We start from the raw sequence: 22665 nt of genomic DNA, 5'->3' as shown, positions 1-22665 counted from the left end.
GCAATTTTTCCAGGTCCGAGAGAAGCGATAAATGAAGGGAGAAGATATTTTGAAGAACGCATTGGTGTGGGAATGCGTTTTTCCCCCGAAAAATAAAAGGACTTTAGTAATTGCTAGTTTTAATTTTGGAAATAAAGAAATAAAAACTTTGTAAGGTTCACTGTTGAAGCAGTGAACCTTACAAAGTTTTCATTTCTTTATTTCCAATATGGAGAGGTTTCACAAAGTAAAGCCTGAAGTTATCAGTTATAGTTTTAATTTTGTTTGAGCATTTGCTTTTTATGTGTAAACGGCCCGTTTCCTAACATTTCCCGCCACACGCCTATTGAGGTGACTTGAGGGGTAGTATGTAAATGGATAAAGATTGAAAAACTGAAAAAAACTCGAATGACTCACTATTTCCCTCAAATTTAGCTCCAAAGTTAACGTTGTCTTGTAATGACTGCAACAAAAATATATTTACCTCAGAATAAACTGAAAAATACAAGTGCGCCACACAGTCAAGATTAAGCAACGAATGGAAATTCATGATTTGTCTGCAGTGCTGCTTTTACGCCGAAGCATTGAGCCCATAGCTAACGGAAACTCGAAACGTGAGGAGTCCCAGAGCCGCAAAGAAGGGGGGGGGGGCTCGTATTTCTCGGAGAAATATCAATTTCTCACCGTCGGGTGGCTGCCGACCCATTACGACATCCAGGGGAAATAAATAACGCACCGAATATATTCACGCTCTCTCCGGGTCCCCTTTCAATGATAAGTCCCCATGAAATACAAGGCGAACACAGCTCCTCAGGTTCCCCAACATTTGATGAGGCCGACGCGATCTTCGAGAAGGAGTCTCTCCACCATGGTGTTGATATGTCTCACCAAACATGAAGCGCGCTAGAGAGAAGCAGAATTTTATCTTAAATAGCTCGACCCAGTTTTAAACTTAAAAATTAGTTATTTCTTTCAGACTGAAAATAAAAATGTATATTGATAAATATTTAATACATTATTATTTTTTCAACTGTGAAATTTTTATTTAATGACAGTTGTACTGGGGTTAATTTATTAATTATTTGTAAATTTAATAAAATAAACCGAAAATTTTGTTTTTTAGCCTTAATTAGAGGATATTGGTAGCCTAATGGGTAGAGCTGTTGATGAAGGTAGAGATGTTGATGTTCCCGAGTTCAAATCCCAGGTGATGGCTTCAGAACCTTCAAACGAAAATAATCGAAAAGCTAGGTGGCCCAGGGGAAGGAACTGGCCTCCCTTCCCTAAATATGCGGACAGTTCTGTTCGTAGGTCTGTGGTCTAGTCTAGGGTGAGCTCAATCCTCACTTAACCGAACCAATCTTCGGGTTGAGTCAGTGAGTGAGTCTTAAATCTTAAAATTCAAAGCAAAGGTCATGCAATGGTCCTCTGAGGAACCACCGGAGATATTTTTGCGGCTGATTATCTGTAATACGGGAGTGAATATGAATGGAGAAAAAGTTATTATGCTACGATTTGCCGATTAAATAGCTACCATAGCAGAAACAGAGAAGGATTTGAAAAAGATTCTGGTAAATATGGGGAAGTTCATGGTTAGATATCAGCTGAAAATAAGATAAGCACAGAGGCAATCAAGATATCACTATACACCAGAAGAGAAGCAGACAAGACTAGCATAAAAATAGGGAAACAAAAACTGGTAGAGGTAGATGGATCCTGTTATTTAGGGAGCAGGGTAACATGCAATGGTAGAAGGAAGAAATAAACTATCAGCAGAATATTGCAGGCGAAGAGAGCATTCCACCAAAAGAAAGATCTACTTACGGCGGGAAAATAAAACATAGAAGTAAGGAAACAATTTACCAGAACTAACATTCCTAATAGGAGTAGGGGAGAGGAGAAGCCTCATGAAAAACTTCACGAGAAGAAGGAATAACCTTATAGGCCGTATCTTGAGACATGGTGGCCTGATGAAGACAATCGCCAAGGCGTGCAAGAACGGAAAAGGAAGACCTCGAACAAAATATATGGAAGAGGTAAAGAAGGATGTGAAAGAGAAGAACTACGCAGGTGTGAAAATATTAGCTGATAGGGAAATTGAGTGGAGAGTTGCGTCACATCAATATTAGGATTGCTGACCAGTGATGATATTACGATGAGTTAATCATGCTGCCACTACGTTTAATCACTTTCAGTAAAAAAATAAAAGTAAAGTGGCGAAGAAGCGACTAAGAGCCCCATGAGGAACCAGTTATTTCTCTGAGCACATACCAAAAAGGTATCTTCAATGCAGCTCTTTGCTGAAGCTTTCTTTTGGTTCTTTTTTTTCTATTTTTTCCTGCATTTGCATCCTCATCTATCTGCATAATATCCTGCGAGTCACCTCAAGCATGTTTGGCAGGGGGTGAGTATACACCAATATGCATCATGCAATACGCTACGTCTCCATAGTGATCGAATAAAAGGCCGTAGAACATACACAGGCACAACCAGAGAGTATGCAGGTTCTGGGCGAACCCTTCGAAGGATATAACGCACCGGGGCCGGGGACCAAGCCCGTTGTTTATACGCCCGATCACCCTGGGAGGGGCTGGAGAGGAAGGAAAAAGGAAAGAGGCGCCGCCGCGATAGGAGTCCGTCGACGCCTCTGGGAAGGGAAAGGGACGGAAGGGACGGGACGAGGGAAAAACACCCCAGCGCTATAGAAGCGAAGAGGGCCCTACTATTAGCGAAACCAAGCATACGCAATTAATGTGCCAGCGATTTTAGTGGGCTTTCCTATAAGGAAGAAAAATCCATCGATCAAATCGCTAGATACACAGGCACAACCAGTGAGAACTCTCATCGATAATTCAATACATACATCAAGTTGTCACCAGCGATGCAAAAAATATCAAGTGGATTAATATCCATGCAGTTGCATAAAACTATTCAGATGCCGAAAAGGACAAGGACAAAAAAAAATGCATTTGGCTGCCCTAGCGGTAGCAGCGATTAATTACGCTGATGCTACATCTGTTACCATCCCTGATAGTCCTAAGAGAGAATGACATCTTATATCTCTCTGTTCTGCAGTCTATTTCTTTTACCTTCCTCTCGTAATTTCTTCTACCATAAAATGACGGTAAGTGAAATATATCTCTCATGTCATTTGCAAACAACCCCTCTCTGAATCTGCTTAGAAGGTTCAGCCTATATTTCGTTCTTCTCTCAAGTGATGACTCTTAGCCTAACTCATCCAGCAATGCACTCACGCAGATCAGTTTTATTGTAAGAGAACGCGTTAATATGCTGGTCTTAATTGGTCACGTGTTACTCGTATATAACTTACGAAATTTTATTTTCGAGGCGTATAGAGAAGAAAAAACCATCGTTGAAATTTACCTTTTTCTCTTTTATGAATGTTTAACCTCCAATTCAATGTTTTAGGAAAACGGTCGTATTTAAGATACTGGTAAATGATGGCAAGGATACACTCCATTTTAAAAACTGTAAAATTGTAGATGATATCCTAATTTTAAACAAGCGATTCGTTTTGACCATAAACCAACCTTGTGGGAGTAATGCATCCACTCTTAGGCACGTGATATTATCAAGTGATTTTCAACGCTGGAGTTCTTTGGTGTGCCCAGCCTCACCAAGCTCCTTGCACTTTCATTATTCATAGTTTCATCTTTACGAAGCTGGACGTCAGATGGCAGCAGGGGAGCAATCCGAGGCTGCTATGACTATTGTATTGCATGGAGGCTTATGGCGGATATTTATAGTTGGCAGAGTAATTTAGTAATATTTTGGTGTTAAATGGATAAAAGGTCTTATTTTCCCCTTGGATGATCCACGGAGTATGGAGCTGCAAAGAAAAGTGGGAAAATTTCCGTAGTAAATAATAAAGGTTTGTTCGAGCCTAATGCGAGTATCTATCGGTATATGATGCTTACCGCATGGTAACATATAATATTCGTAGGTGATATTTAAATGTATCCATTAATCCTTTCATTTGGTTTATTGAGGCATACTTTTAATCTAACTATCTATCTGATGTGAACGTTATTGATTTTTAATGAGCTAAAGTGAGGGTAACAAAGATTTTACGCTTTCCCGGCGAACAGAATATTTAAACTTTTCACGGGATTCCGCGCGGGTAAGATTTCCTAATTTTTTAAACTTTTTAATTTTATAAATTAGAAAATCTTACCCGCGCGGAATCCCGTGAAAAGTTTAAATATAGAGTGTAACAAATTTCAACCCACGTGCGATACAATCCTCTTATATCCTATAATTATCATCTACGGGCAGTTAAAATATTACAAAATTCCGTAAGTTTATGTATAATGCATCTGTCGTTAGCCTCATATGGTCCGGCTTCAGCAAAGGTATCACGGCGAAGCGCGGAGTCTGCCATCATTTAATTTTAATATTCATGGATGAAGCGTTCGCGTTGAAATACTCTGTGCGCGCATTGGTGCGACGCTTGCGGCACCATCCGGCAGAGGTCTCCACCGTCGGTAGGTACACGACCAGAGAGATGGAGTCGGGAAGGACGGAGAAGAATGGCGGACATCTATAATGACCGCAGAGGGGAAATAACTCACCCTCGCGAATGATTATCGCCGCCGAGGACAGCCGTGGCTTCCCCCCGCATAAATTATGAATTCCTACGGCCGGGACAGCTCCTAAACCTTGATTGAGTATCGAATTATAGGGGCCATCGGCGTGAATGATTCGCTCGGAATTGATCTGTGGTCCCATCCCGTGTCTCTGCTCCTTCTCCTCCCCCTCCCAACCCCCCCACCGGATCATCATCATCATTAAAAAAGGACGCCGACTGAAGAACTCCACCAATCATCCCCTCCCTTCCTTTCTCTCTTCAGCATCTTCAGGGCCCTAGTCTTCAAGGATTCGTGCCCACTCTCACCTTCGTTTTCAGTAACAAACAGAATAAATTTCTCACTTAAGGATCTGACTATTGTCCATGGAAAATAAGTTCTCAGGTAAGAGGACTCCTTAAGTGGCAGGTCATTCGAGGAAAACTTCATTTTTTTGAATTACTTTTACGGTGTAAGTTTTTTTTTTCAAAATTAAATTACAACAGCTGGCATAGATTGATTGATGTCTGATGTAGTAAAATATCAGACATGAAAAAAGAAATAGAAAACTCATGAGAAAAATATTTTTTTTTAATTTATCTGTAGCAGCCAAAAAACAGTGTGCTTATGTTTATGAGCCATGGGAAGGCGATGAAAAGAAACTGAATGGAGTGTGTGGCAAGAGGGGTACATTCGGTATTATAAATTTCAACTACCCACAAGAACCTCACAAGGGCCGGGCGGCAGTATACACTTTCTCCTCAGAGGGTGGAACCAAAAGCAAGCGCTTGTCACAGCCTAAGGGTTACCATTTTCCGGAAATTATTTTCCTCAGGATGTCGTTTCTCTCGATTAGTGTTTTTCTATCTTCACCGTCCCGAAGACAGGACATTTAAGGCTCTTACGAGGGGGAATCTAACAGACAACAACGTTGGCCGAACACAAACACCCATACCCTGTATAGGAGAAACCTACCCAGGCGGGACTCGAACCCGCGACCTCCGGTTTAGCCCACTAGGATTTTACCCCTTGGCCGCCGACGCCGGCAATTGTTTTGTCCTTTTCATCATTCAGTTCGACCATTTGTTCCGTCCCTTTTCCTACTTCTATTCATAAACTCTAGTTGTTGATATAAAATTCAATAATAAGTGATGGATTAGAAAACCAATGCCAACGATGACCATATAAGAGAAAAAATATGCCCGAAATGGTTTTCGTGTACATTTATGGGAGTGTCCGCATTCAGGGCATTCGATCCTTATGGAGAATGAAATATATTTCTGCCAAGGCGTTCAAAGCTGTCTATTAGATAAGGGTGTCCATAAGGAGAGATTTCAGCATAATACCTACCCTCCCAACGACTTCTAGAGTCAATGAATGTTTCTCGAGGTTTCCACTAGGTAATATATAGGCTTCATGCATGCCAAAGTTTCGGAAAACAGATCATTTTCTGTCCAATCAGCTTAAAAATTGCTGTTAAAGATATTGATAAATCTGAAACACAAGCTGATGATTCAATAGAATGGTTTTACTTACATCTACATGTACATAATATCCTGCGAGCCACCTCTAGGGTCTTTGGCAGGGGGTGATCAATCACCAGCATGCGGCATACAAAAGGATTCCCACATTCAAACGATACGGTCATAACAATTTTACGTATACTATCAGAATATACTTCCATATTCATGCAAAGGCAAACCTTGTCAACTAATCATGAAGGCAATCTACCTATGAAGCTAGATCATGCGAAACATGCTGTAAGAAATGCTAGGAAAATTTAGAGACATGATTTAAGAATACATACGTAAGTAGACTACACAACAATTCAACTAACCTTTTAATAAGTCCTTACGCTCCCGTTATAGTGTCTCATTGATCGTGGAAAAAACGACATACTTGGTGATTCCACGTATCATAACTATCATATTTACATATAGCTCATATTTACACACAATAAAGTATTATGTTTATACACAGTAAAGTATTTCACCTGCATTATGAATCGATTCTTTTAGTTAGACTTACAACTCACTCAGCGTTTCAAACCGAAGGTTGATTTGGATAGGTGTGGATAGAGATCACCTCGAGCTAAGTTTTTGGCGTGTGAATTTCACATATTCATGTTAGGGAGGGTCAGTTCCTTTCACCTCGGACACTGTTCAGTTCAACAAGGTTTATTTCCGCGAGATATCAACATTACATAAAATATGAAATATACAACAAGTAACATGATAACAAAATATACATCTCGCGGAGCTGCTTAGGCATACGCCTCTTCAGCACAACTGGGGTTGAACTCTGGTACGGAAGTGGTATTGGCCTGGCATTTACCCTAAGGACGACGGGAAACCCGTAAAACCGCCGTCAGGCCACCATGGAAAAATAGACTATGAAATATTAACGTGCCAAGGATAAACTACGTTAACATATTAACAAGGATAGACATATACACGAATAACAAGTAATAAATAAACAATAAAGAAATAGTCTCTGCTCCTCTTTCAGTGGCAATGATATAAAGAAATATATAAATAGATAAATAAATAAATAGTCTCTACTCCTCCTAAATTGGTATTGATATTTAGGCGTCACTGGTATCACTGGGGGGCTTGGGGGGGAGGGATTTCCCGGATTTTGTTTGGGAGAGTCCGCTTCACTCGAGATTTGAACCCAGGATCCCTGGACCAGCAACCAAACGCTCTACCCAGTGCACTACCACACTCCCCTGCATTACTCCCCTGCACAATTCCGCATAAAATGGTGAATAAAGCTCTTTTGGGCACTCCTGAATTGAATAACATTTTAACAATTTCATAAAATTAACTTTTTAAATATACATAGTGAGTGACAAAATTATGTTTAGATTTAAATACGGAGTTTTTCGAAACTCCGGTGTTCATAGCATCTAGGTAGGGCACTCGATAAATACTAGTCCATTCATCACGCCGATATAAAATAAAACCTTCAAACATCTTCAGATAGTGAGTTTTTACAAATGTTCTTCAGCTTCGCGCTAAGTGAAAACGAGAAAAAATTATGCAAGTGCATTTAAGTAAATGTTGTAGTGCGATCTTCCAAGCATATATCACTATATATCATAGCATATATGCGCCAAATAAATATTTAGGTCAACCTCACTACGATGAAATTTTTAAAACGCCAAAATAAAGTTTTGAAAGAAAATTAATTTGACAGTGTATGGTTAACAACAACTAAGGGCATAGCTGCTAGACCATAAATAATAAATATAAAAATAAAATTGAAAAATGGAGAAAATATATCTTCGATTGCATCATGCTCGGGATGAAAAAATCGCTGCCTCCGATTATATTATGGTTCAAACCACGTGGACGTTCGGGGGCTGAGTGCTTCTGAGAAGAGACTTGGATGCTTCCCCATCATTAAAGCCGTCAATCAAGCCAGCAGTTTGTAACAAATACAATTAATTTTCTCTAACTCTATTTCCTCCTGCTAAAATATTCAGTTATGACAGTATTTTATCGGAACCAAGGTGTTAATTTCTGGCTCGGTCGACTGTCGCCGGTCCCATCCACAGCAGCATGCTTCGATGAAAACCGGCTGGGAGCGAAAGGAATGAGTTTCACAACTATAAAAGGGGATTGTGCTAGAAGGAGAAAGACACTTGAAGGCTACGCTCTCGGCTAAACCTCCATGTTCAGATTTGAACAGGCAAGAGCAATGCGATACAGAGAAAATTATTTTGACATCGCCGCACACTGAAGTAAAAATGAGGAATAGGCCATGAAGTAGAACTCTAAGAAATCTAAGAATTCATGAAGTAGAAATATTACACAATTTAACCCACAAAAAGTGATTAAAACGGCTATGAGGCGAAGCAGAAAAGTAAAACCCAATGGCCGTGGTGTTAGGGATCACGTGGCAGGTAAGAAAAAAATTACTGAGTTGGTTTTTAGGAACTGGAGAATTCGCACCAGCGAACAACCCCAGCCTCTCAACTGTAAACTCTTCAGAAGCGTTATCTAAACTCGAAGAAAACTTTGTAGGGTTAAAGGACATCGGTACGTCTGAAAATTCAACATTATGATGATGCTTAATTGAAAATTTTAAGTTGTGTGCAATTAATGTCGCTCAAAATTTTGCTGGTGTGAAGAACCGACCCTCAGCTGCATTGAGAAGGAGTTTTTTTAATATTTCGAAACCGGTCCAATAGGGTAGTTTCCTTCATCAAAGAAAACGAAAGACATTGATTGCGATTCCTTACCCACCATTAATGTATTCATAATGTACAAAACATTTGGTTTTAGAAATCCCAGTTTAGACGAATGGCAAGGGTGAATTTTATCCTCATTTGAAAAAGGCCAGATTGGCGCCCATGCGATGCCACTCCACGTGACGTCACAGGGACCTAGTTTCTATACAAGTAGATAGAAGTTTTACATCGTCTGACATTACCAATGCATGCATGAGGCACAGAGCTCAGGGAAACATGTCTTAATAACCACCTTTTAAAACTGGCTAAGGTCGGAAAGTTTTCTTCGTTTGATAAGGTATTAATAATCCTTATTTAAGCCAAGCGCTTCCTGCTAGCTCGGTACTCTGCTACCTGCTAGCACCCTGCGTCGTATCAGCGCTCAAAGCCTCGCCCCAAGGTCACCTCACCTGAGGGAGCGGGAACCAGAACGACGTCACACGGACTTTTCCCGTCATTCGTACTTAGCCGTCGCGTTTTCGCGCGCTTGAAATTTTTCACTTTTCATTTAATCGCGAAAAATAGATATCGTCATTAAAAAATCTAAAAGCGTGAAATACGTACTCCAGGAGTAATAATTTTTCAATTTAGGCAACAAAAAAATAATAGGAAACCACCCTATTATCTCACCCTGGATAGCGGTCCCGTCGCTGAAAATTTTCTCCCGGAGTTGAGCTCAAGGAATGATTGTTTAATATACGTTTGTGTGAATAGTATCTCAACCGCGGAAATCTTAGATATGCCCTTCAACCCTCTCAAAGTTTTCTTCGAGTTGAGTGAGTGCTTCTGAAGGGTTTCTGGTAGAGAGGCTGGTGTTGATCACTGCTGCGAATCCTGCCGTCCCAGCAAACCGACACAGTAAGTTGTCTCGTACCTGTGACGCGATCCCGAAATTTATGGCTATTAGTTTGAGACTACTTCTCAGTTTTACTATTGGGGTCGCAAAGCTCAAAATACCTGTTCTAACGATTAGGCTCCTAAACATTTGCTCTTGAAATACACTTTAACTTACACCTCCACCATTTTCTACACATTTATTGAAATCTAAGAACCCTCAGACAACTCTCTATGAGATGGCTCAAGAAGAAGTATGAAAATTGACCAAAAATATTGCTCGAGAGTCACCGAATCCAAAAGTAGGAATGAAAATTCTATACTTGGAAATATTCTTGATAAGTAGGGAGTTTGATTGATAGAGAATCAGGTCATTAGCGTATGGGAATTTAGGGCATTCTCTCTCTTAGTTAAAGCTAAATTATATTTGTTGCACTCAAAAAAAGTGAGAAGAAGTTTATTCATTGCTAGGAAGCTTATTAACTTGGACTCTGCATTACATTCATACATTACGCTGGATAATTTCATTCGTTTATAATTCGTTTCCACCTACGAAGTTTTGTTTGAAAAATAAGCATATTGAATGAGGAGAAATATTTAGGTTATTTCAAACTATAATCACAGTCAATTAAAATGAAACCTATTGATTTAAAAAAAACAAGTCATATTTTCTGATCACCAGTCATAATATGACTAACCTAATGACCTCATTGGCTCATCATCATTTCTAACGGCTATCGTGTAAGTATATCTAAGATAGGGTAGGTAAGGAGTAAATTGAAGCATATAGGCTTCTTAGGACGTGTACGGGAAGGACAGGACTTATTGAGGTATGATGACGGCGGTCGAAGGGCATGTCATGATATGGCTGCAGACAGTGATGGACAAGAGAATATCTCAGGTGCTTTAAAGAGGACTTGGGAGGTGAGGAACTTGAACTGGTGGAAAGAGGAGAAAGGAAATTGAGAGCTGAACTTAGTGATGGTGAGATGAGTGACGAGAGAGCTCACTAAGCCTTTGAGAGAAGTTCAGAATATTTAGCCCAGCGATGGGAATATTTTATGGACAGGTGCCGTCAGAGAGCCGGCGCTAAGATGTTACGATCCCTCGTAATCTCATCTCCCTTCTCGGATGACGCGGTGCTGCGCCGGGAAGTTAATCGTGAGCACATCGATAGGAATACAATGAAGGCATAAGCTGGATTTTTAAAAGAGAACTGCATCAAGCAAGTAACTTTTTGCGCACGGTGCAAATTTATTTACCCCATGCATTATTGATTTACTTGCTTCATACAGTTATATGAAAAATGTTCGTCGCGGAATAGCGACAAAGTAGTGTCTATTTCTCAGAAAGCGGCTTAGTAAGAACGACCTTAGTCCCCTGTGTCACAATGCAGACTTAAGACGTTAACACTTTGTTCGGCAAACTCTACTAATCCAAAATACAATTAAATAAACGCGTTCTTTTATTGCTCGGCACTTTATTTACTTGAAATTTGCTGGTAATATAAGGGGTCAATTTGATAAGCAGGAATAGAGAAAAAGTTTCACATGGTTAACAAACTTATGAGCTGATGGCGATATTTTGTGGAACCGTGAAAAAATAACATAAACACCTAAAAAATATGAAAATGACCTGCATTATTACTGATAGATTCAGGTTTCACTATGTGAGAGGTAACACAAACACAGAGGATCGTTTGTTTGGTCCACCAGATGTTTAGTAATCGACCCAGATTTCAACAAACTATGCAATTTTCAAGGTGAAAAAATACATGGTGCGAGATTATTACGCGGCGCTCTAAGGGAAAAAGAGTGTATTGTTTTCATTTCCTCGATATGCATGTAGATATTTATGCCTTTTCCACCCAAGCTGCCAAAGATTTCACCGATTTATATGAAAAAACTATCGTTGGAATTTTTACATTATCGATAGAAACATAAAGTGTAACCAAGTATCATATTAAAATAAAACTTTCGGTTCAAACCGGAAGTGGCACTTACGTACATCAATTTAATACCTCGCAAGCCGCCTCAATAGGTGTGTGGCAGGGGGCGTTAGCACACCAGCGGTTCACAAATAAAAATGAATGCCACAACGAAGTTGCGTATAGCATTTATTAAAGGTCTTGATTGTTCAGGGGAAAAACGAATTGCCATACCCATTCGTGCAGCAAAATATCACTGCTAATTCATCGCAAAAATATTTGTCGGAAGTGGGATTCGAACCCACGCCCGGAGAACCGGACTGCAACCTGAACGCAGCGCCTTGGACCGCTCGGCCATCCTGACCTATGTTGTCGACATTGCAGAGGGGATAGACGAACACTTAAAATGCAGGACGAGAGAAGATTGGAGGCGTTCGAGATGTGGGTGTGGAGAGAATGGAGAACGTGAAGTGTACAGAGAGGAGGAGGAACGACGAAGTGCTGGATATGGTGGTTGAGAAGAGGCAGCTTCTAGATGAGATACGGAGGAGACAGAAGATTTGGATGGATCGAGTACTTAGCGGGGAAGGGATGTTGAAAATAGTATTATAGAGGTTAGAATGTAAGGTATAGAATATGATTAATATGTAAGGAAGTATTTGCGAATTCAAGAGGACGTTATTGCGAATATAAGAGGGAAGTTTATGAAGGGAGAGGAGACTGCAAAAATGCATCTTAAATTCTTCATGAAAGCCTACGTCGATCGGTGAAATAATTAAACAATGAAAATAATTGGTCAAACTTCGAAAGGAAAGAAATCGAGCCTTTCTTACTATCTGGAAACATCCCCTCTAAACCATCTAATCCTTGGACTCCTCTACTCTATCCTGTTCCCAAAATGTGAAGAAATTGTTTCTGCTAACAACTTTCGCATGTATGGTTATAATTAGGTAATTTTTTGATAGCATTTAATATCTGCAATCTAAGAGGGAAGTCCATGAATGGAAGGGAGCTAGAATGCTTCTTCATTACTGCATGGAAACCTACTTTACTCGGTAGAATACTTCAATAATAAACAATACTTCCAATGAGCGACCATTTCGTCTCATATCGTGGTCGTTACTAACGCCTCATTTTGACGCATGCTCGAATATGTGAATTTCTATGAGGGATACTTGGTCCGCATGCCTCGTCACTCTGGTAAATGAGAGGGGTATCGGTGTGGCCACTTTGGCAGGGGTCCACTGTGGAGAGAGAGAGAGGGTGGGGGTTGACGGACACCAGAACACCCCCTCGGAGGAAGACCGACGGACTGTGGGTTTCATCCTCCGCCGATGCTCAGGGGGCAAAAAATGGAAGCGAGTTGTGCTCGTGGCATTCCCGTGGGCAAGTGGAGCCTGAAGGCACCGCGGCGACAGCCGAAAGGAAAGGACGACCCAGCAGCAGCCCACTCCCTCCCTGGAAGAGGAGGGACATTCTTCCCCGGATGGGATGCGTGCCACTGAACGCATCGTGGCTTCTCTGCCCTCGTATTTTGACTCTTGGCCGTTTTACACGGGGCACGGAATTGCGCAGGTTAGCGCTGCATTAGAACAGGGGCTATTTTGCCATCTCACGTCCACGCATTCTCGCATGTGTTCTAGCGATTCACCCCTTTACACGACGCAATTTTTACCGCGCCTTCGTACACACGTCAGATTGTGCAAGTACGTACCCCGTGTAAAACGGCCTTGGGTGCCTGAAGACGAAAACCCGTGAGAAAAGGTACACGATATAAATCTTCCAAAATACGATTTTAATCACTGAAGAGTAGACTCCTGCGATATAAGTTGTTCGGAAAAGAGAATTCCGCTCTCTTTAGAGTTGTTTTATTTTGCAACGTTACCTCACGTGAAGTTGATTCGTCATCGCGCGTCCCGCAGAGAAGTGTGGTGGGTCCATCAACTTCAAATTTTGGCAGCTAGTCTTCGATAACTCACAACAATTATGCAAACCATTAAGGGAAATTCCCTTGTTCAAGTGACAAGCACGCCCTAGGAATTCAACATGCAGCCATATTACTAAGTTTTTTTTATGAATTATGAAGTTAACAGCAATCAATCCGTGGTGGGTGTAGTATATGACAACGTGAACATTCTATCCTTTTCCAACGTTTGGAAATAGTAAATTTAATTCTTCCGGGCTCAACTATCATGAACGAGGAAAAAATAGTTATAACTGCCGTTATGTATGTAACCAATAGAAGTTTTACGATGGCTTTCATACAAAATTATAACAACCAGTGTTATCCAAATATGAACTTGTAGAGGATAAAACTTCGCATACATGATTCATGGCATTTTTTTTATTTTTTACAATTCCGTAGTCTTCTTTCATTGTTTCAACTGACTATGATTATAAAAAAGATTATAAAATTTACTCAAATTATTAAATCTATTTACAAAATACGAATTAATTGATGTGTCAAAAGTACATTTAAGCGATGGTTGTGATATATGTTCTTCTATTAAGAATTAATTAAGAAATTTATTTTACAATCAGGTTTAAACCTCATGAGATACTGAATTTACGTTCATTTAAAAGAAAGGACACAAGGACAATTCGTTTGATTGAGTGAACAGTTCATCTCACTCGACACTATGAAGGCCAGGTGATATCAGAGGGGAGTGATATCCTCGGTGATATGCATTCTACGCATTCATTTGTTTTCAATTTCTCAATCGATGTGCGCATTACAATGCGCATTTTATGCCTCAAATTACTCATCCTCTGCCAAACACCTTCGAGATAGCATGCAGGATACCATGCAAATGTATCCGAGTCAATAACTTCCCCACAAACCGCCGCGCGGCTTTTTCGTGACGACACAAATGACCTCAGCTGTCGATTTCCCGTTCTAATCACCATTATCACAACAGCTTAACGTCAGGAGGGTACGCGGAAGGGAAGGGACGGAAAATATTGATGAGTGTCCCACGAAAAATTCGGTCTTCCCCGCGGGAACTGTGTTTGCGACTCCCACTGCCGGGCGTCTCGTCTCCCGTCGTCGTGGCTTTCGAGAGAAGCGGGTGGGGTTGAGACGAGTTCCCTCGCGACGGTGATGAGGGAAGGGTAGTGGGAGGAGGTGAGGTGAGTTGATTGGGGTGAAATGGGGGAGGGATAAATATTCGGGGAATGAGACGAGGGGCGGCCATGTTGTTACCAATCGAGAGATCGATATCATCAAAGCGACGCGATCAACACGGACCGGCACGCACATCTCGAAGCCTTTTGATATCCACCGCCTACCTCTCCTCCCCCTCCATTGGCTTCTTCCCCCCTCCCCCGGTCTCTTGCGCGGATGACCGCACAATCCTCGGGCACACAACAAGTCGGGGGAGGGAGGAGTGTGGGTTCTCCCCTTCCGACCACTTGTATCCGCCTACCCCTCTTAGGACCAATCCACAACGGATGTAAGGAGCTGCAACTATCGAAGCCTCGTTCGTAGCAACTCGGCGTTACATAAAAGTTAATAATTCGGCAAGAGGGCCTTCTAGTTTACGGCCACTTAGCTCCACTCCATTTGAGCATGCATCGACTTTCTCATACATCTACATACTACCCCGCAATCACCTTCAATAGGTGAGTGACGGGGGATGTTAGGACACTAGCCGTTGGCAAATAAAAAGGAGGTTAATGTCGCTCTCGTGGGGACTACCGATGGTCAGTCGCCCTAATGAGGGTTCACCCTCGACTCCGAGCCTAATCCGACCCTTTCCCGGGGTCCGAGCTCGCGACGGATGGACCCAAAACACCGGGAGGGCCCCCACCCATGTGGGCCACGTGTAGTACAATTTTGATTTTATAGTTCCTCTCGAGCTATCAACAATTTATTGCCTTTATCGTCTTCTTGATGACACCAGAAATACGGTCCTTTTTTGATCGTCTTTCTACGATGATTTTCAAGAATTTTGTCCAATGTGCGCTAAAAGTCCCCTTTTGACTTGGCAACGCTGCAGCCATCAACTTTGGGGTGGGATAGGAAAGCCCTCTCTCTCGACGCTCAACAATGGCAAACCCTGTTCTGACCTGGGAATTGGAAAGTTGCAAAGAATTGAAAATTGCATGCTAACAAATACGTCCACATTCATGCAAAGGAAAAACTTGCCAACTGCTCATACAGACAAGATGAGAAGGCATAAAGGCCGCTTTACACGGTGAATTTTCATTCGAAAGATCATTCGAATTAAATTCATTCGTCTTTCGGTGGGTTATGACGTACTAAGTAGAGATTAGAACGGTACGAATTGATAGCGGAAAACCACTTTCATAAATCGTGCGTTTTGTGAACTCGTAACGAAGTACATAAGTTAAAATAAGTTGTTTTCGCTGAAGGGCAACGATCATTCTGCTTCAAGATAGTGCGCTCTAGAACATGATCACAAGGAAACTTACTCTTCAAATGACCATATCATTTATATTATTCACGGAATCATTCAAGCAAATTGGGAAATGCTTGAAATTTAATTCTTATGTTTACCTTCAATGATGAGAGATAGGCAATATTGTGATTTCATAGGGGAGCCAAGATAACGTAACGGCTCATTTTCGTTCTACTGTGTTCACCGAATAAACAGAGATTTTGTCATTAATTGGGGCTCTCAACCCAAACTTCAGCGCTCATCTCATGTAATATATTTTAATAATTGTAAATTACACAAAATATTTAAGCAATCGAGGAGAAAAACGACGTTTTTATTCATTGAATATCCCGAATGTCATTTCCGAATTACCCATTTTAGACAATTGATGTTTGTGAATTTATGTTCTCTCAAAGTACATATTATTATTTGAGCTTTGCATATGGTTACTTTGCTTCCAAAATTTTAAATATGATCTTAAAATTCCGAGGTGTATGCCAACGGCAAGATGGACGCCGTGCGCTCATATCATTCACGGAAATCATTCAAGCAACCGTAAACTTGGATTTGTAAAAAGAATTCTCGGTAAATACCCAAAAAAGGTGAAAGAAATAAGCTACCTGACTCTAGTGAGGCCTCACTTGGAATATGCTGCTAGCGTGTGGGACCCTTACGAGGTAGGACTAACAGGTGAAATTAATCGAGTACAGTGCAGGGCGGCCAGATTTGTGATGAGTTGTTACGACAAAAAGTGCAGCGTTTCAAGTATGTTAAACGAGTTAGGATGGGAATCTTTACAGGAGCGTAGATCGAAGTATAGGCTTAACTTACTTAGGAAACTCGAAGATAATATTTTCTCAGACGACGTGAAGCATATCCTTCGTTTACCATCGTACTATAGTAGACGCGATCATGAGAAAAAAATAAAATAAATAGACTGCAAAACAGAGAGATTTAAAATGTCATTCTTCCCTCGTGCTATTAAGGATAGCAATGTTGTCTCAATTGAAAGCATTAATGGCAACGCTCGCTAGGATCACCCATTGCATGTTTTTCGTAGTTCTAACCTTGCATGTATTTGCTCTAGGAATTACTAACCATTAGCAATTTTTTAATGAATAAGCATGTATATTTTTCTAGTGTGCGTAATATTTCTTTGACTGTGTGGTGTGCATGTGGCGGTCCTCTTGCATGCTGCATGTTGGTGATTGATCACCCCCTGCCAAACACCCTATAGGTGGCTCGCAGGGTATAATGTAGATGTAGAAGCAAATTAGAACAGGCCTAAAATTTTCCTCAAATGATCATTCGATCGCAGGAAATTTCCGTTACACACGGTTAATGATGGTCATTCGAAAGATCATTAGAATGATCTTGCGAAATAAAATTCACCGTGTTAAGCGGCCTTAAAAAAAGGAAAATTTCTGAAACATGAATTAAGGAATACATAAGTCAGTAGGATACACAACAAGTCAACCTATTAGTAAATTCTAGATCTACACCTAACACCATTGTGTTTGGCAGGGGGCGACTAATCTTCAACATGCAGCAGTGAAGACGAAACTCCATGCAAGTGTAAACCTAAAAAGAAAAACAAAACATCTACAATCTACATCTACAAATTACCCTGCGAGCCACCTCTAGGGTATTTGGCAGGGGGTGATCAATCACCAGCATGCAGCATGCATTTGGACTCCCACATGCACACCACACCGTCCAAGAAACGTCCCGTATAATAACAAACTATACTACTATATGCTGTTACAAATAGAATATAGAATAGAAATTCAGAAACATGCAGTAAGTTTTACATAGGTTAGTAGGCTACTCTACAAGTCATGCAATCTATTTACGCGTTCTATTGCTGCCGTTATAATCTCTTATTGATCGTGGAAAAAATGACATTCGGAATCTGTCTGTTCTGCAATCTATCTCTCGTATTTTATTTATATGATCTGATCTTCCGTAGTACGTTGGCGTCCGCAAGATATGGTTAACTTCGTCAGAAAAGACATTGCTCTTGAAGAGAGAACATGCAGAGAGTCGTCCGAGGGAGTGACGCGAATAATTCTAGTAATTGAGACACCATTGCTATTGTTGATAGTACGAGGGAAGAATAACGATTTCAATATCTCTCATTTGCAGTCTATTACTACCGAGTCGTCCGAAAATAATCGTAGCCTACTGTGTACTACTTCGCCAGTGTCGTTCATGTAAAGAAGGAATATGAGTGGGCCAATGACACCACCCTGGGGGACGCTAGAAATGACCTCAACCTTATCGGAGACTACACCATCTAATACTACTCTTTGGACGCGGTCGTTCAAAAGCTCTCTTATCCAGGAAATGACATCATCATCAGATCATCTAGGCCATAAGATTTCAGTTTTATTATTAACTTCCCGTGGTGTACTTTATCAAATGCTATTTTGAAATCAAGAAAAATCGAGTCTACTATTTTGACTGTGAATTACCACTGTAATAGGGGATATAGCTGAAACGAGCAGAGAACTACCACTGTGAAGAACACGAACTCTCAATCACAGATATATATTTTACATATTTCACCAATTTTGCGTAGTCCGATACGACGAAACAGTATTTCACCGGGAAAATGTACGGATTTTACGAACGGACGACATGTACTAAAGATCACCAGTGAAGGAACGTAAAACAGGACAGAGGACCGTGCGATAATTGTAATATTACTCTAAGAACATTCACACAGTGTGAGACGACTGACAGTAGGATAAGTAAACACAACCCCATGATAAAAATTTTCTTGATCACATGTTACACACATAACGTCAATGTTGGATTTTCAAAATCAAATAAACAGCATAGCATCCAAGTATCCTATAAGAAACTTGATTGTGGGTGGAGATTTCAACGTACCTTCTATAGATTGGGAGACTTATAGCTTCATTCCTGGTGGGAGGGATAAATAGATCTGAGAGGCTTTAATACAAACTTTTACATCTATATCATTGTTTCAAATAGTATCCGCACCAAACAGAGGAGAAAATATTCTTGATTTATTAGCGACAAATATACCACATCAGGTAATAAATGTTGGCACTGTCGAAGGAATAAGTGACCATCGGGTAGTAACTGCAAAATTTCTCTAAATACCGCTGTAAACTTTAAAAAAGAGCGTAAAGTTTTCATTTTTAAAAGAGCTGATTTTGATGGGTTTAAGAGTCATCTGAAAAATGCTTTCCCCGAGTTTCAAGAATCAGTATTAAATTTAAATGTAGAGAATACTTGGAAAGCTTTTCTTTCGCTCGTAACTTCGGGAATAAATACCTACATCCCTAGTAAAATAGTAAAAGAAGGCAGCGAACCGAGATGGTACGACGCGGAAGTGAGAAAATCATTGAGGCGACAGAGAGCGTGTCATGCAAAAATGAAAAAAGTCAGCACGGATTTATCCGCTAATGAACGCGAGCTAATAATTAAAAAATATAGGTTGACTAAAGCCGCCACGAAGGAAGCGTTCAGGAATGCGTTCACGAATTTTAAAAGAAAAACACTAGTAGAGCAGTTACAGGATAACCCAAAAGCATTTTGATCATATGCTAGGGAATTTCAAGGTAAACGATCTACCGTATGTTCGCTGAGAAACGACAATGGAGATGTGTTGACAAGCAGTTACGATAAAGCCAATTTATTAAATTCCTACTTTAAGAGCGTGTTTACGGAGCCTTCCGAAAACTCACCCGAGACCGATGACAATCCCAGTATACATAAGATGCCAGCTATTGACATTAGTACGCTCGGAATAGAAAATATATTGAAATCGCTTAGTCCAAATAAATCACCTGGTCCAGACGTAATCCCTTCTCGCGTATATAAAGAACTAACCTCAGAAATTGCCCCCTACTTGCAGTTAATATTCAGTAAATCCATCAAGCAACACGAAGTACCTAATGACTGGAAAATCGCTAATGTAACGCCAATGTTTAAAAGTGGAGACAAGGAACAGCCATCTAATTACAGGCCGATATCTTTAACGTCCATCTCTTGCAAAGTCCTTGAACACATCGTAGTCAGCTCGGTAATGAAACACCTAGACGCGCAAAACTTATTAATGGGAACTCAACATGGATTCAGGAAAAGCAGATCGTGCGAAACTCAGTTAGCGCTTTTCGCCCACGGTATTTTAGTCTCCGGGGAAGACAACATTCCAGTAGACGCGATTTTTCTTGATTTCAAAAAGGCATTTGATAAAGTACCCCACGGAAAGTTAATAATAAAACTGAAATCTTATGGTCTAGACGAAGATGTCATTTCCTGGTTTAGAGAATTTTTGAGCGACCGCGTCCAAAGAGTAGTATTAGACGGTGCAGTCTCCAATGAGGTTAGAGTCACTTCTGGCGTTCCTCAGGGTAGTGTCATTGGCCCACTCCTATTCCTTCTTTATATAAACGACATTGGGGAAGTAGTGCAGAGTAACTTACGATTATTTGCAGACGACGCTGTAGTTTACAGAGAAATCCGTTCCAGCAAAGATATAGATGAACTAACGAATGACCTTGCTGCTATCCAAGCTTGGTGCGATGCTTGGCAGTTAGAATTAAATTTGGAAAAATGCGTCGTAATGAATTTCTGGAAGAAGAATAACTCCTTAGAGCGTAACTATATCATTTGGGGCACCCAGTTAAAGGCAGTTGAATCCGTGAAATTCTGGGGTTAGACTCAATAATGATCTATCGTGGAATAAACATATTCGAGAAATAACCGGTCAAGCTAATCGTAAAATGGGGTTTGTTAAAAGAATATTAGGAAAGTGCGACGACAAAGTGAGAGCAATTAGCTACTTTTCCCTCGTTAGACCACATTTGGAATACGCTGCCAGTGTTTGGGACCCTCATGAAAAAGGCTTAATAACAGAGTTAGAACGCGTGCAAAGAAGAGCTGCCAGGTATGTGAAAGGTCGTTACGATAGTCTTGTTAGTGTAACTGACCTCTTAGATAAACTCGGATGGCAATCTCTGTCGGACCGTAGATTGAAAAATAGACTAAACCTTTTAGATAAATTCAAGAGCAGTGTCTTTTCTGACGAAGTTAACCATATCTTGCGGACGCCAACGTACTACGGAAGATCAGATCATATAAATAAAATAAGAGAGATAGATTGCAGAACAGACAGATTCCGAATGTCATTTTTTCCACGATCAATAACAGATTATAATGGCAGCAATAGAACTCGTAAATAGATTGCATGACTTGTAGAGTAGCCTACTAACCTATGTAAAACTTAATGCATGTTTCTGAATTTCTATTCTATATTCTATTTGTAACAGCATATAGTAGTATAGTTTGTTATTATACGGGACGTTTTTTGGACGGTGTGGTGTGCATGTAGGAGTCCAAATGCGTGCTGCATGCTGGTGATTGATCACCCCCTGCCAAACACCCTAGAGGTGGCTCGCAGAGTATTATGTAGATGTAGATTTAGATGTTACTCATGAAAATCGCCAAAATCCCAATCTTGATGACAGGACACAAAAATAATAATGCCTAATAGTATCAATTGTTTATAATTAAATTAGTTATGTAAAAGAATTAATATATATATTAATAATTAATTAATAAAGATTCAGTTACACATTCAAACATTTTCAAAACAGTCAAACATTCTGTCTAGAACGTTGGTTACCAAATGGGGTCCATCTGGGACCCCAGCGGAGTAACTAGAGATATACTTTGCAGGAGGATGAGGAAGATTAGTGGGGGTAACCCCCCCCCCCTCCCATGAAATGGAGAGTTCAGGAAAATATTTGAAAAATTACATGCCTGAAAAAGCATTTTCATCATTTTGGCGCTTATAATTTATTTTTAAACAGAGGCAGTTATTATGTATCCAATCCAAACAAAATTTTTAATAATTTTTTGATTTCTCTGAAGCTTTGAGGGGATACATCCGCTCATCTCCCCATAGTTACGCCTCTGTGGTACCCCATTCGTATTTTAATTGATACAGCTTCCAAATAAACGTAATTTTGATCCTACTTTGGCCAATAATACGGATTTTAAAAGTTGTTCACAAACCTGGAGATACATGAGCGTGAAAATTTATTATGGTATTAACGATCACAAGGATAAGGTTTGAGAAATTAACTGCAAAACCGAAATATTTTAGATGTTTTTCCCGCATGCAATAAGGAATCATATACTACTTAACTTAGGCAATTTTCCAGTTATTAGGTACTTCGTGTTCCTTGTTGGATTTACTGAATATTGACTGCAAGTAGAGGGAAATTTCTGTGGCTAGTTCTTTCTACAAGCGAGAAGGGATTTCGTCTGGACCCGAGGATTTACTAGGGCCCGTATGTTTTCAACCTCCAATGGTTCATGAACAGAAGACGAAGTGATTGATTTAAAATTATTTCATAGCTAAATGTTGAGTAAAATTGTGGTATCCTGTCGACAGAATCGTCTCGGCTATTAAGGATATATCGAGCCTGTGGACGAGCTTTACTATACTTTTTCATAGGTTGTTGCCGCCAATGACTTGCTGCGAATTTTGCCTTTCCCTTGAAGCTCATCGCCCGTTTGAAAACGCTTCCCTCCTAGCCAATTCTTCATTTCAGCGTAAATATGAAGTCACACGGCGCTATGTCGACATTGAACGGGTGCTCGAAAACGTCCCATTGAAATTGCTAAAGGAGCTATTGGGCTGCATCAGCTCTGAGGTGACGG

At 40.4% G+C, this 22665-nt stretch overlaps 1 non-coding gene across 1 annotated transcript; it reads right to left on the bottom strand.

Moving 5' to 3' along the window:
- Positions 1-11840: 11840 nt before the first annotated feature.
- On the bottom strand, positions 11841-11924 carry Trnal-cag. Its single transcript has one exon. It is a non-coding gene; the product is annotated as a tRNA-Leu (tRNA).
- Between the last annotated feature and the right edge of the window lie 10741 nt (positions 11925-22665).

The sequence above is a fragment of the Ischnura elegans genome, chromosome 4 (genome assembly GCF_921293095.1).
Source record: "Ischnura elegans chromosome 4, ioIscEleg1.1, whole genome shotgun sequence".
Classification (NCBI taxonomy): Eukaryota; Metazoa; Arthropoda; class Insecta; order Odonata; family Coenagrionidae; genus Ischnura; species Ischnura elegans.
Note: the sequence above shows the minus strand (reverse complement) of the source record. Positions and strands in the feature narration are given on the sequence as shown.